General features: G+C 45.4%; 2 non-coding genes across 2 annotated transcripts; one reads left to right on the top strand and one right to left on the bottom strand.

Moving 5' to 3' along the window:
* Window positions 1–3,960: 3,960 nt before the first annotated feature.
* On the top strand, window positions 3,961–4,126 carry LOC117076891. Its single transcript, XR_004434522.1, has one exon. It is a non-coding gene; the product is annotated as a U1 spliceosomal RNA (small nuclear RNA).
* Window positions 4,127–11,146: 7,020 nt separating this feature from the next.
* TRNAQ-CUG lies at window positions 11,147–11,218 on the bottom strand. Its single transcript has one exon. It is a non-coding gene; the product is annotated as a tRNA-Gln (tRNA).
* Window positions 11,219–14,066: the final 2,848 nt, after the last annotated feature.

The following is a 14,066-nucleotide window of genomic DNA, read 5'->3' as shown; positions in this document are numbered from 1 at the left end:
CCACGGAGGATTTCCCGTGCTGTAGGAGCAGTCCAGGAGCTGGCTGGACGTGAGAATCCCAGCTGTGTGTTAGGGCTACGAGGGTTCGGAGTGGTTGGGGATTGGCGGGGGTGGCTCTCGGGGCAAGTGACCATGTGTGTAAAGGGTAAGGCGTATGGGGCTGTAGCGGGCGGAGGGTGGCGTAGATTTCTTACGCGGCAGGGAAAATGTCTTGGTTACCTGCTAGTGGTTTATCTTTAAGGTGAGATTTATCCGTTGCATCCCGGATGTGCTGTTCTCTGTTATTTCTCCTAATGTGTGAAGCTCGGCTGTATAATTTGCAGTGATGAAGCAGAAGTTAAGAGGAAATAATAGGTTTACCCAGATGTGCTGTTCTCTGTTATTTCTCCTAATGTGTGAAGCTCGGCTGCATAACTTGCAGTGATGAAGCAGAAGTTAAGGGGGAAAAATAGGTTTTACCATACTTGACTGACCGCAAGGCCAGCAACAGATAGAGCCGTAGCAGATCCTTGGTAACACCATCTGAAAAGCCGGAGCCCCAAGGAATGAGTTCCAGAGACGGTCTCTACACAGTCTGCCCCTAGCAAGGATAAGAAAAAATAACAACAAATGCCTTTACTACCTTCTCTTTCCCCCTTACCACTTCTCATTACTCAAGTTGTGTAAGTTCCTGATTTTCCTTCAGTGCAGCTGCTAGGTTACCAGCTATGCTTGCGTTGCAAGACCTGTCACAGTTTAATTAACTGCCTTCTTTCCGCTTCTGTAAGCCCTCTTGCCTGCCCCGCGAATTTCGCGCCATCAGATTCCCGCGGCGCCATTCAAACTAGCCAACCCCATTGGGAAGAGTGTATTAAAGTCAAGCCCTGGCTTTGTTCCAGGCTCAAACTTTGGCTGTTAATCTGTTGGGCCTGAGTGAACTCAAAATCCTCCTGTTCCACCCGTTGACCTCTCCGGTCTCCTGATTTCCGCAACAATAGTAGGGGACTGCGTTCGCACTTTCCCCTGGTCTTTCATGGTATGAATAATAGACAACATTTTTATTCTCCTATAGTCACAGACTCGGTCTCAGTGATTCTATGGTGTGGTCAGCTGTTTTTGTGTTTGTGAGACCTTGTTTTCTTGTTTACTGTCCTGAGATAGATGTCTGTAGTCACTTGTTTCCTCAGGAGGCAAATTTCAGTCTCTGTGGGGGAGGTCTCTCAGGTTAGTTGCGGGGGTACTTGGCAGGTGGAGCTCAGGGATCTAGGCTTCCCTGCTTTGTAGACTGCTCAATGGTTCCCAGGGCCTACTGGCTTTTAACGCCACTTGAAAACCTCAGGGTTTTTCTGCTGTCCCCAGAATCGCTTCTTACACAGCCTCAAGCAATCCACCCACCTTGGCCTCCTGAAATTCTGGGATTACAGGTGTGAGCCACCGTGTCTGGTTATAATGCCGTTTCAACTGGACTTTTGGGCATTCTTAAAAATTCCTCAGTGAGGTGGCTCCTTTCCTCCCTGTCCCCTGCCTGAGATGGGACTATCTGGGAATGAACCTTTCTGGCAAAGAGGGACACCTTGACTGAGCTTTTGATCATCAATGCTTTCAAGAAGAAAGATTTTTAAAAAAAAATTTTATCTGAGGAATGTGAGCCCTTTCAAATGATCAGGCCCAGAGAGATGTTAAATCGAGACAGCAACCCCTTTCTGTTCCTTCCTTCTGAGCTATGTATTCATCTGTTGAAACTGCTTGCTATCACCTCAAGTAGCTATAAATTATCCTAATAATCCCATACCAAACACTATACCCCATACCCTATAACTTAACAACATATAGCCAATCACCAATCAATGTAATTCGTGAGAGGCACCTTTCTGTCAGCCCACTGTCTGTCCCTGCTTTTGACCTTTAAAAACAGTTTGTGACAAAGGCCAAAGGGAGCTCAGATCCAAGGTTCCTTGGGTGCGAGTCTTCCAGGCAGCTGTCTTCATGTTGGCTCAAGTAAACTCTAAATTATATTTTGTGCCTCAGCCTCTTTCTTTTAGGTCAACATGTTCAACAACAGTCGAATGAATAAATAAGTTAATGTATATTCATACAAAGTCATACACACAGAAACAACCATATGAATAAGGTGAAAACTTCATAGACATAAGACTGAGTGAAAGAAGTCAAACCTATGCCTCTGCTTCTGAAACTGCCTTTGCAAAAATTATAACTGGGACGATTTTCATGGTGAAAGAGATCTGACCTGATTCCATCTTATTTCTAACGTCCAAGTTGTCCTTGCTCATTCCTGGGTTCAGACCGAAATAACTTTAAGAGGAACTTAGTTTACGGTTTATCTGTGAAACAAAGATGATAATATCCCCTTTCCTGCCCGGGAACTAGACTGCCTTTGCAGGGCTAACAAATTAGCCATGAGATTAGAAATTATGGTTTAGGAGTCATGCAGCATCTGGCTGCAAGATTCTAAACCTCCCCAAATTGTTCCTGGAGATCACGTCATTATTGGAAAACCTAAGATCAGTGCTTGAGGTATTTTACCAACCTTGCACTCAGTGGATCAGCTGGCACCAGCTAGACTGATAACCTGGCTCATCTGGTCTTGAGGCCCCCACGCGGGAAATAACCCAGCAGAAGACAACAATTTCAGCTCCCTCTGATTTCATCTCCGACCTGACCAATTACAACTCCCAATTCACTGGCCCCATCTACCAAATTATCCTTAAAAACTGGTCCCAGAATTCTTGAGGAGACTGATTTGAGTAAAAATAAAAGTCTGGTCTCCCACACAGCCAGCTCTGTTTCAATAAATCTTTATTGCAGTTCCCCTGTGTCAAAAAATTGGCTCTGTCTAAGCAGCAGGCAAGGTGAACCTGTTGGGCAGTAACAGACCTGCCCCCAAAACCCACTACACACTGTATGACTCAGTTTATAGGAAAGTAAAGGGCAGGAAAAACTTGCCTGATAGATTTGCGGAAACGGGGTGGAAACCATTAGTAAGTCTGTGGAGTATTGTCAGAGTTTGGTGTTGTAGTCTACATATTAAAAGTAATCAGTTAAACACCTGAAATAAAATTTCCCCCAAATATGTTTGCCAAATTTGGATGACTTTGTTTCTGTCTTTGCAGAATATAAAGTGTTAACATGAGGTAAGTGCTAAGGTCTAGAGAAGGCAGTGGAAGAGATGATAAAATGACTCCAGCACCATGCCTGAGTGTCCAGTGTGGTCCGCTGGGGCAGCACATTTTTGTACATTGCTGTATTTGAAAACCCCTACAAGATTCATGAAACTGGACAACCGTCTTTATAACACTCCTAGTGATAAAACAAGTAAGGATGGCTGGTTTGCAGTCATCTGAGCAGCCCCTCTAGTTTCACAGATACGGTTTCTCTCTGATATTGAACGACTTCTAACTTCAAGCAGAATGCTACATCACAAGGATAACTGTATGTGAAAAGAACCGGTTTTCTGTGTAATCCTAAACTTTCTAGTTTGCACATTAAAAGCCATTATTTGAAGAAGACCGCGCAGGCTCCAGCTGGCCGCCAAAGTGTCCTTAGCATCACAGGCTAAGAACCTACTTCTTTGGGAGAGAGCAGGGGCGGGGAAGGGAGGGGAAGGAGATAGAGGCAGGCGTCATTTAACTCAGCCGGTTCCCGCTGGTCGGCTGAGTGGCTGAGGGTGGGGCGGAAGAGCAGACGGGGACCGGGAAAGGCGCTGTCGGTGACATCACGGATAGGGCGATTCCTATGTAGATGAGGCAGCTCACGGGCCCCTGCTTCGCCAAGAAGGATCTCTCCTGCTTTGGGAGCAAGTCCAGGACCGCCGGTTGGACGTGAGAGTCCCAGCTGTGTGTCAGGGCTAGGAGAGCTGGGAGTGGCATGGGGGGTGTGAGGGTTGGGGTGCGCGGGGCAAGTTACCGTATATGTAAAGGTTGAGGCGTATGGAGCTGTAGCAGGGCGGAGACGTAGAAACTCATATTTACCTGGCAGGGGAATATACCATGATCACAAAGGTGGTTTTCTCAGGGCGAGGCTTAATCCGTTGCACTCGGCATGTGCTGATCTCTGCGATTTTCCTAAACGTGGGAAACTCGACTGCATAATTTGTGGTAGTGGAGGACTGCGTTCGCGCTTTCCCCTGGGTTTTGTAGTCCTAAAAGCAGGTTGCGAAGAAAGGTCTACTTCTTGTTTTTATTGGCGTGTAGTTTTTGTGGTATTAAGTTATTTTTGTATCCACGTGGCAGGCAAACCGGAAGTAACATGTCACTGCTGTTCCAGCCGGCCGCACAGCTTCTTTTCTACTTGAGGCTACTTTTTGCAGAGATTGGTTCATGGTCTTCTGCGGTCTCACGCTCTGCAAAAATCTTAGTGTTTTTTCCTAGCTCCCAAGTCACCTTTTACACACAGCCTCTGCTTCTAACCGCAGTACTCACAAGAGTTTGTAGGATTTCTGTGCTAGCGGGGAGTGTGTTTTCATAACACTCTTTACTTTGTGGAGGGGAACAGATCTGCCGGCGCCCAGGTGTCCTAACTCAATTCATCCCGAGGCCCGCTGGTCAGAACCGCAGTCTCACCTGTCTTGGCAAAATGCGCTACGATCCTCCCTGAAATATAAGGCGGAAAATTTTATGCGGAGCCGTATCCGCTGTCTCCTGTCGTTTACATATCTAGTCTTTTTTCAGACCTCATTTAAGCGACAGCTTCTTGTTTGATGTCTCGCTTCCACATCCTATATCCATTGCCAGGCAACTTTCTAGATAGCACCCCGACCCATCCTTCCCACCTCTAAGCAGCCCTGTCCTATCTCTGGCGCCAGTGTCCTCCCCCGTCCCTCTTTTCTTCAGGCCCTCGCTTATCTCCTTCATGGGCAGAGAATACTTAGCTCTCTCTCAACCTGCGCTTTGCGCTTTACATGCATCAGTACCCTGGCAAATTCGGACGTTTCCTTAATACTCCTTCTCAAATGGCATTGTAAATTCATCTTTTTAACTCCCAGTCCCTGCACGACATGAGCACGAGAATTGCACTACAGAAGAAAACCGCAGGCCTAGTGAAAAAAACGCAGGCTGGCGGTTCTGGGCATTTTGCCAGCCTCTCCCAGGTTGTGTTTTCTGACCCCACCCACTTCTGATCTGTAATGTCCTGGTCAATAGAAACTACCTGGCCCAAACGGAAAAGGCAAGGAGGACCACGGCAGGAAGGCCTATGGCGTCCCCTGGTGGCTACCCTGGGGACGGCACTCGTAGATCCGCGTGTCCGGAGAAGCTTCTGCCTTCCCGACCTGGGGGCGGTGCAGAAACTCGCCGCTCCAAAGAAAACCGGCTATAACTCACAGGACACCCAGTGCGTGTTCAGGACACTGCGAGTGGAAGCCGTACGTCCTACAGACTGATCTAGTTTGAGGAAGACGAGCCATTTACTTCTAACCCCAGCACCGGACATTGCCTTGCTCAAATACAAAATATATGAACCAAGACTGAAAACAACTTTCATTATGTTACTGATGAGCAAACGGGTTCTTAGAATGTTTAAGAAATGTCCTGCCAGGCGCGGTGGCTCAAGCCTGTAATCCCAGCACTTTGGGAGGCCGAGATGGGCGGATCACGAGGTCAGGAGATCGAGACCATCCTGGCTAACACGGTGAAACCCCATCTCTACTAAAAATACAAAAACGAGCCGGGCGAGGTGGCGGGCGCCTGTAGTCCCAGCTGCTCGGGAGGCTGAGGCAGGAGAATGGCGTAAACCCGGGAGACGGAGCTAGCAGTGAGCTGAGATCTGGCCACTGCACTCCAGTCCGGGCGACAGAGCGAGACTCCGCCTCAAAAAAAAAAAAAAAAAGAAATGTCCTTTGTTTCGGGACCGTCATCACTAACGTATGCTTGGGATTCCTGATCGAGGAGTTTCTGAGCAAAAGCAGCCCACCAATCCAGTGGCTGAGAACTGCTTGGATATTGGCTTCCAGGCACATCAGAAATACCGAGGTTCTGACAAAGACGTGAGCTTCTGTCTGCCTTTGGAAAGGCCTTCTTCCAGTCCTGGCGCTGCCACTTGCCTTCTGTTTGACCTTAGGCCAGGTCCTTCAATTTGCTAGGCCTCCAGTTGGAAAGTATTACATGAAAATAATAATAATGTGCTATTAGAGTTATTGCACAGATTACAAAAGACAGTCTAATAGTACAGCTAGCATCGTGTGTGGCTTACACTAAGGGTTTGCTGATAGGAAACAATATCCCAGATAAGGTTTTACCCCCTTAATTATGAAATATAGTAAAGAAAATTGTGTGGACTTCTGCTTCAGGCCTCAACATTTTTCAAAACACGTTTGAATGAATTTTGTACTTATGAAGGTGACATCCTTCTACAAAATAAGTTAAAACTAAAGAATGACAAATGGAATTTACAGAACATATATTCACAAAAAGAACTTGTTCCTAGCAGCTTTGTTTACAATAGTCCCCAAACTGGAAACGGTTCATATGCATCAAGAGGTGAATGGATCTATTGTGATATATTCATCCAGTGGAAGATGGGACAAATCATGGAAACATGAGATAGCATGGGTGAATCTCAAAAAACTCATGCTGAGTGATGAAAAGAGTGCATTCTGTGCGGTGCCATGAAGCTGAATTTCTAGAACAGGTGAAACTAACCTGTATAGTGACAGAAACTACATCATTGATTGCTGGGGACAGGGAGTCGAGGGGACTGACTGTAAAGGGCACAGGAGGACCTTTTAGAGTAATAGACATGTCATCAAATTTGAAATGAATGCATTGTATCATATTCAACCAATGCCTTCATCAATTTGATTGTACGCCTTCATCCTAGCACTCTGGGAGATAGAGGCAGGCAGATCACCTGAAGTCAGGAGTTTGATACCAGCAGGGTCAACATGGTGAAACCTCATCTCTACTAAAAATACAAAAAAAAAAAAAAAAAAAATAGCTGGGCGTGGTTGCGGGCGCCTGTAATCCCAGCTACTCGGAAGGCTGAGGCAGGAGAATCTCTTGAACCTGGAAGGTGGAAGTTGCAGTGAGCCTAGCTCACACCACTACACTCCAGTCTGGGTGACAGAGTGAGTGATGCCACGTGAAAAAAAAAAAAAAAGATAAAAAAAAAAAGGCCAGGTGCAGTGGCTCATGCCTGTAATCCCAGCACGTTGGGAGGCCTAGGCGGACGGATCACGAGGTCAAGAGATCGAAACCATCCTGGCCAGCATAGTGAAAGCCCATCTCTACTAAAAATACAAAAATTAGCTGGGTGTGGTGGCAAGAACCTGTAGTCCCAGCTACTTGGGAGGTTGAGGCAGGAGAATCGCTTGAACCTGGGAGGCGGAAGTTGCAGTGAGCCGAGATCATGCCACTGCACTTCAGCCTGGGTGACAGAGCAAGACTCCGTCTCAAAAAATAAACAAACAAACACACAACAACAACAAAAACAAAACCACTGCAAATCATAATGCATTCTACTTAATTTCATGTGCGTTTAGCTTTAGAAGATTCCTTTAGAAAAGTGTCTCTCGAAATGTGATTGAGAGTTCAGGAATTCCTTCATTTGTGTTTCTGTCTCTTTGTCTTCAGTTAAATTCATGCACTATTAAATGGAATATTTGTAAAATGAAAATACAGTCTAAGCTCAATTTTACAAAACATATATATATATAAAATACATGTAACTCCATATATATATAGTTTTCTTTATTCTATTTTTTCTTTTGTGGGTGCGTGGGGCAGGGGGACAGTCTAGCTAAAATACACATTCTTCTCTCTGTAGATATACCAGAAGAACATGACTCAATCAGTGTTGCCCTAATGTTAACAAAAGTTATTTTGAACTTAAGGTGATCAGAAATTTTACATATCTGCACTTTTTCTATATTGGTGGTATGGTCTATGCTAAGCATGTATAATTTTGTTTAAAAAAATGAGAGTAACTTTAAAATTCTTTGGAAGACAAATATGTACCTATGCAAACAGTACTTAATTCCAGGTGATGGGAATATGAATGACTGGTTATCTTTTTCTTTCTGTATCTTTTATATTTTTAAATGGAAAAACTCAATGACTTGGAAGTGAAAGAACAGATTAGCTATGGAAGGGGTGTGGGGCAGGTGAGAGGAAAATGTAGAGGGAAGGACAAACCCAGTTCTGGCAGGACCGTGTTTAAGTTGAAGGTTTCTGAGGAGCAGTTGTTGGGATAAGAAGGATATGGGGGAGGCAGGAAAATCATGAAAATATTTAGGACAGTGTATTGCCTGTCTCATCATTCCTCCTCCTTTTGTGTTTCTTCAAAAGAAATACACAGACTTACATTTCTTTTCAAGCTTGCTTACCATTTGTGTTTCTCTTTTATTAGTGTAACTGCCCTGTAGGTTTATCTTGCTGGTTGCCCAGAAAAGCCAGTTGAGCTGAGAACAGCAGGCTTTCTACAATAGAGAAAGAATTTAATAAATGCAGAGGTAGCTGAGGGACCAGGACAGGGGTTTATTATTACTCAAATCTGCCTCCCCCCAAATTCAGAGACTAGGGTTTTTTTGTTGGTTTTGTTTCTTTGGATAGTTTGGCAAGCAGGGGGCTAGGGAATGGGCAAAGCTGATTGGTTGGGTTGGGGATGAAATCACAGTGTTAGAGCTTGTTTACTGCACTGAGTCAGTCCCTGGGTGAGGGCCACAGGACCAGATGAGCCAGTTTACTGGTCTGGGTGTGCCAGCTAGTCCATCATAAGGCAGGGTCTGAAAAATACCTCGAACACCCTGTCAAATCTTAGCTTTGATACCAATAATGTTATATAAAGGCACAGTTGGGGAGCTTAGGAATCATGTGGCTTCTGGCTGCCTGGCTCCTGAGCCATAATTTCCAATCTCATGCCTAATTTGTTAACTTTGCTAAGGTCTGATCCCCAAGATAGGAAGGGGTTTGTCTCAGGAAGGGGCAATCATCTTTGCTTCAGACTTAGACTTGGAATTAAACTCCTCTCATAGTTAGCCTGGCCTGTGCCCAGGAATGGACAAGGGCAGCTCAGAGTTTAGAAGCAAGATGCAGTCAGTCAGGTCAGATTTCTTTCACAGTCATAGTTTTCCTATGCCAGGTTTTTCTCACTGTCATAATTTTTGCAAGAGTGGTTTTGTTAGGAGCAGCATAAATGCAGTGGTTCTGAGAATGTCTTCTGGAGCCAGGCTGCCTTCACTTCAAATTCCTGCTTTCAAATCCTCCTTTGCTGGCTGAGTGACTCTGGGTTGGTCACTTGACGTCTTTGTGCGTCTCAGTTTTCTCATACGGAAGATGAAGGTGATGGTGTGACCTCGGCCTGAGGTAAGGACTAAATGAGTAAACATATGCACTCATCAACTGTGCGTGACATGTGGCACTTTGTGATTCAGGCACGGTTGATGATGTGCATATGTTACTCATGTGCATGTTAGCTCTTGTATTTTGCCTGCAACACTGCACAAAGAGCAGATGTTACGAAAACTGGTTGTACTGAAGTTATAGCAGTGATACTTTCCAGTGGCCTTGCACCCTCCCAGGGAGCCTGCAGTAATCCTCTCACCAGCAGTAACCTCCTGGGCTGGGAGGTCCCAGGAAGGCCCCTCAATCTCCAGCAGGTTTGACCCTCAAGGAGCTTCAGGGAAGGAGCTAGAGAAGTATTTCTATCTGGGAGGAGCTAGGAGTTTATTAGCTCATCTGTTCAGCTCATCCAAAGGGGAATAATGATTCAATTTCTTGCTTCAAATCTGCCCCAGTAAAATTTTTATAGTTTTACAGTGGAAGATATTTGTACATGTAAGGGAGGAAATAGGACTTTTCCTCACCCAGCCTACGTTCACTGCTGAGACCCTTACAGCAAAACATAGACCAACAAGAGAAGAGCATGTGTATTTATTGAATGTAAGATTTACATGACCGTAGCGCCTTCCAAAGAAAATGAAAGCCCATGGAAACAGCTAAACCTCAGTTATTTTGTTTGTTTTTGTTTTTTTGTTTGTTTTTGTTTGTTTTTTAACAGTAGTTTTATTGAAGAATGGATAGTCACCGAGAAGTATAAGACAACAAAAGTATGACCTAACAGTAACAAACTGGGGAAAACGTAGCCGGGCCTCTGTGTTCAGGCTCTTCTCTGTGTCCCTGTGTCTTCACACTCCAGGATGCACCTTTCCTTTTGGTACAGAGAGGGCACCTAAGCAGCAAAGAAGGGGTCCTCTCAACCCCCACTCCCTGCTCGTCCTCCAAACTGAGCCCCTCAAAGACTGCGGTGTGTTTCAGTCCTTCGTAAGCGCTCTCAGCCACAAAATATGAAAATCAGAGCTATGTTCCTGAGTGCCTGGAGTGACATCTTAGTTAGTTCCCAAGACGTACCCATCAGGAACCTCATCCCAAGTGCTCTGAAGAGCAGGAGAGAATATTTTTAACTCCGGTAGCGTCCTAAGGTGTCTTCTCCTTGGGGTAGGGTTCTGACGGGATGAGCGGGAGCCCCACCGTCAGAGACTCGCCCCTCAGAGCTGCTCAGGCTCCTCTTCCTCGTGGTCTCACGGGAGCTTGGCCGGGTCGGAGGAGGATCAGAACTCGCGCTCCCAGGCCGTGTGCTGGAAGAGGCCGCCATGCGAATTTCTCTTTCCGGCTGAAATCTTGGGACGAAAGAATGAAATTTCCCAGAGTCAGATTCCAAAGCTTAGTGAAACAGCGACTTTTAGGGCCCGCAATGGAAACGTAGGAGCTAGAAATTCGGCATAAAAATCTGAATATGAAGAACAGAGTAAATTAACATTCAGAATCAGATGGGCCTCTCACCCCGAGGCCCAGGGTCGCCCTGAGACGGGTAAGTACTTGCTGGGTCGCTGGATCCCTGGCGGGGGTGTCCGGGCCAACGGTTGCTGGGTGCCGTTAGGCTGGCCCTGGAAGGGGACCCTCCAGGATCGGTGACCCCCGACTGGATGATTCGGCGATTTCCCTGTGGTCCGGGCCACTGTGAGACCCCGGTTTCTGGGATCCCGAACGCAGAAGAGGGAGACGAAGAGAGGACAAGGCGCCGGGTACATCGCGAGGCTCAGATAGCAGGAGCAGAAGGGACACGGAGGCCCGCAGCTCAGAGATTCTGAACGTCAGCGGATTCCCCATTCCGTTTAGGGAGTAAAACACGGGGTTACGGTCCTAGTTAAACAGAAAGGTTCCACCGAGACTCGAACTCGGATCGCTGGATTCAGAGTCCAGAGTGCTCACCATTACACCATGGAACCTCACGCTGCGAAGTTGCTGGAAGCGTCTGAATTCCTAATAAGTAGCAATAGTTCCCACCCACCCATGTCAAGGCATTTATCCCACAGGCAACACTCGAGGAAGGTGGAGCAGCAGGAAGGAGCCATCCTTCTTGCTTTCTCTCTGCTCTCTCCTTTGATCGAGTTTTATCATTTCATTTGCACCTCGGAAAATGAGGCAAAAATGTGCTGTGGGTTTAGGGCCAGAGAAGAGACCCTGAAGCCTTGTTCATAGAGTTTCCTGTGCCGAGGTGAAATTTCTTCCTCTTTCTTTCTTTCTCTCTCTCTCTCTTTCTTTCTCTCTCTCTTCTTTTCCTTCTTTGCTTCCTTCTCTCTCCCTTCCTCCCTTCTTTTCCTTCCTTCCCTGCCTTCCTCCCTTCTTTCTTTCTTTCTTTTTTTCTTTCTTTCTTTCTCTTTCTCTTTTTTCTTTCTTTCTCTTTTCTTTTCTTTCTCTTTCTTTCTCTCTCTCTCTTTCTTTTCCCCTTCCCTCCTTCCTTCCTTCCTTCCTTCCTTCCTTCCTTCCTTCCTTCCTTCTTCCTTCCTTCCTTCCTTTCTTGTTACTCAGGCTGGAGTGCAGTGCAGTGGCAGTGGGCCATCTCCCCTCACTGCAACCTCTGTCTGCCGGGTTCAAGTGATTGTAATCACCAGTAGCTGCGATTACAAGCGTAGGCCACCATGCCTGGTTACATTTTGTAAATTTAGTAGAGATGAGGTTTTGCCATGTTGGCCAGGCTGGTCTTGAACTCTTGACCTCAAGTGATTTGACCACCTTGGCCTCCCAAAGTGCTGGGATTACAGGTATGAGCCACCACACCCAGACTGGAGATGAAATTTCTGTTACTTTCTTTTTGCTTTCCCTCTTTTCTGTTTGCCCAAGGAGGCCAGATGATTGTCAAAACAGGACATGGGACTTCCTGGGCGCCTTGCCCCCTTCCTCCCTGTAGTATATAACAGAAGACAGCAATCAAATGAGATTGGGAAGCAGTGAATCCTTCATTGTCTTGTTCATATACTTCTGTGTTTGTTTGTTTGGTTGGTTTTAATAAAATTTTCTCACCAGAAATGGAAATCTTTTGGATTTAAAATAAATGCACTCAGCCACGTTTTACATTTCTATAAAACACTCAAACCAGGCCATACTCACCTGCTATAACTCAAAATCAACCATATACTGTCAAGGTCAGGAGGCAGGGCCCTAACATTTAAGCACAGTGTGTTTTCTCAGAATTGGCCAAGTTAATGCCATTCCAATTTCTCAATATCTCATGACCCATTAATTGCGGTCTTTAAAAGTGTACATGTATTGTTACTGAAAGGCCAGGTGTTTGGTCTAGGCCGTGCTGCTCAGCTCACAGAAAGCCAATCATTCAGACGTTGAGTATTGCCAAGGAAGAAGGCATTAAATGGGTGCTGCAGCTGAGGAGATGGGAGATCAGTTCCAAATTAATCTCCCTGATCAACGGAACTGAGGGGTTTATTTAGCAGGGAAGAAATGTAACTGTGGGTGGGAAAAGAGGAACTAGGGAGGGCTGAGGAAGCACTCATGATGAGTGAGGGGTCTGACATCTTATTGTCTGGAGGCTGTGATCTGCTAAGTTTCAAGTCTAAGATGCTTTTTGAGAGGCCTGAGGGTCCTTTCCTGAGGAAGGAACTCAGGTAAAACAAATGTAAGTTTCAAGCTTTAAGACCAGAAGGGTCCATTTCTACGTCTATCCAAAAACACTGTCTGTGGGACTATTGCATCAATTTGAGTCCCTACTTTCTATTTCTCATTTCCTCAATCATGGGGAATCTGGTCATTCATCTTCTGGCTGCGTCATGTAGAGAAGGGGCATCCTGAGCAGCTTCACACCATGGGTGACCGCATGGCCATCCAGGAATCAAACGTTCACCCAGGAAGGGAAGCAAATACTGTAGTTTCTCCTGAAACAGCATCTTCCTTTCTCCAGTTCCCCACTTCCACTAAAGACAAAACACAGCAGGACCAACCTACCTGCAAAAGAAGCTTCAGTCCCATATACTTGGCCTGATTACCCAAAGTGCAGCAAGAATCATTGTTCATATAGGCTCTCCTAAATGGGCTTTGCTGGAACATTTCACAACGCCATTTCAGGCAAAGCCCTGGGAAAATTACCAATTCCTCCACCTGTGTCAGGTTATAAAAGAAAACAGAATCATATTGAACTTATGCAAACAAACACATTGTCATGAGTTAAGAATATTCCGTTTACAAATTCTGGAGAAATTCCGCAGAGAAAAATATGCCTCAAATTCTGTTTAGAAGACTATTGTACTCAATTGTTGCAGGCTATCAATAGCTCAAAAGAAAAAAAGTTCTCCAGACTCTGAAGAATAAACAGTGTTTCAAACAAACAAACAAACAAAGATCATAAAAACTTATTTCAGTCCTCTATTAGTTTAATCAATGCAATCATCTCCTGCTCTGCTTCATACTGGGCTAGCAATCTCTATGAATGTATCAGCCTTTCTATTAGTGTCCTGGAAATTTTCTCTTTAGTTCAATGGCACGATCTCCAAAGTTATCTGAAACCTGCCTCCAAGAGTCTTTTTCATGGACTTCCCCCAAAAAACAAGGCCTGGACTGTAACTGATTATAAGTCACTTTTTGAGAAGAATCAAAGCAAAACAACAATTGTGGATGACAAAAGCCTTAAGACAGCCATGGTCATAGAAACAGTTGACAAGGGAATTCGGTTGCTTCTGTGGCACACAATTTAACATAATAATCGTAATTATTAGTGACAGCATATCAGAACTCTAGGAATCTCATACAATCCTGGAACACACATTAACAACACATCGGTGTCAA

The sequence above is a fragment of the Trachypithecus francoisi genome, unplaced genomic scaffold (genome assembly GCF_009764315.1).
Source record: "Trachypithecus francoisi isolate TF-2019V2 unplaced genomic scaffold, Tfra_2.0 Lachesis_group5, whole genome shotgun sequence".
In the NCBI taxonomy this organism is placed as follows: Eukaryota; Metazoa; Chordata; class Mammalia; order Primates; family Cercopithecidae; genus Trachypithecus; species Trachypithecus francoisi.
Note: the sequence above shows the minus strand (reverse complement) of the source record. Positions and strands in the feature narration are given on the sequence as shown.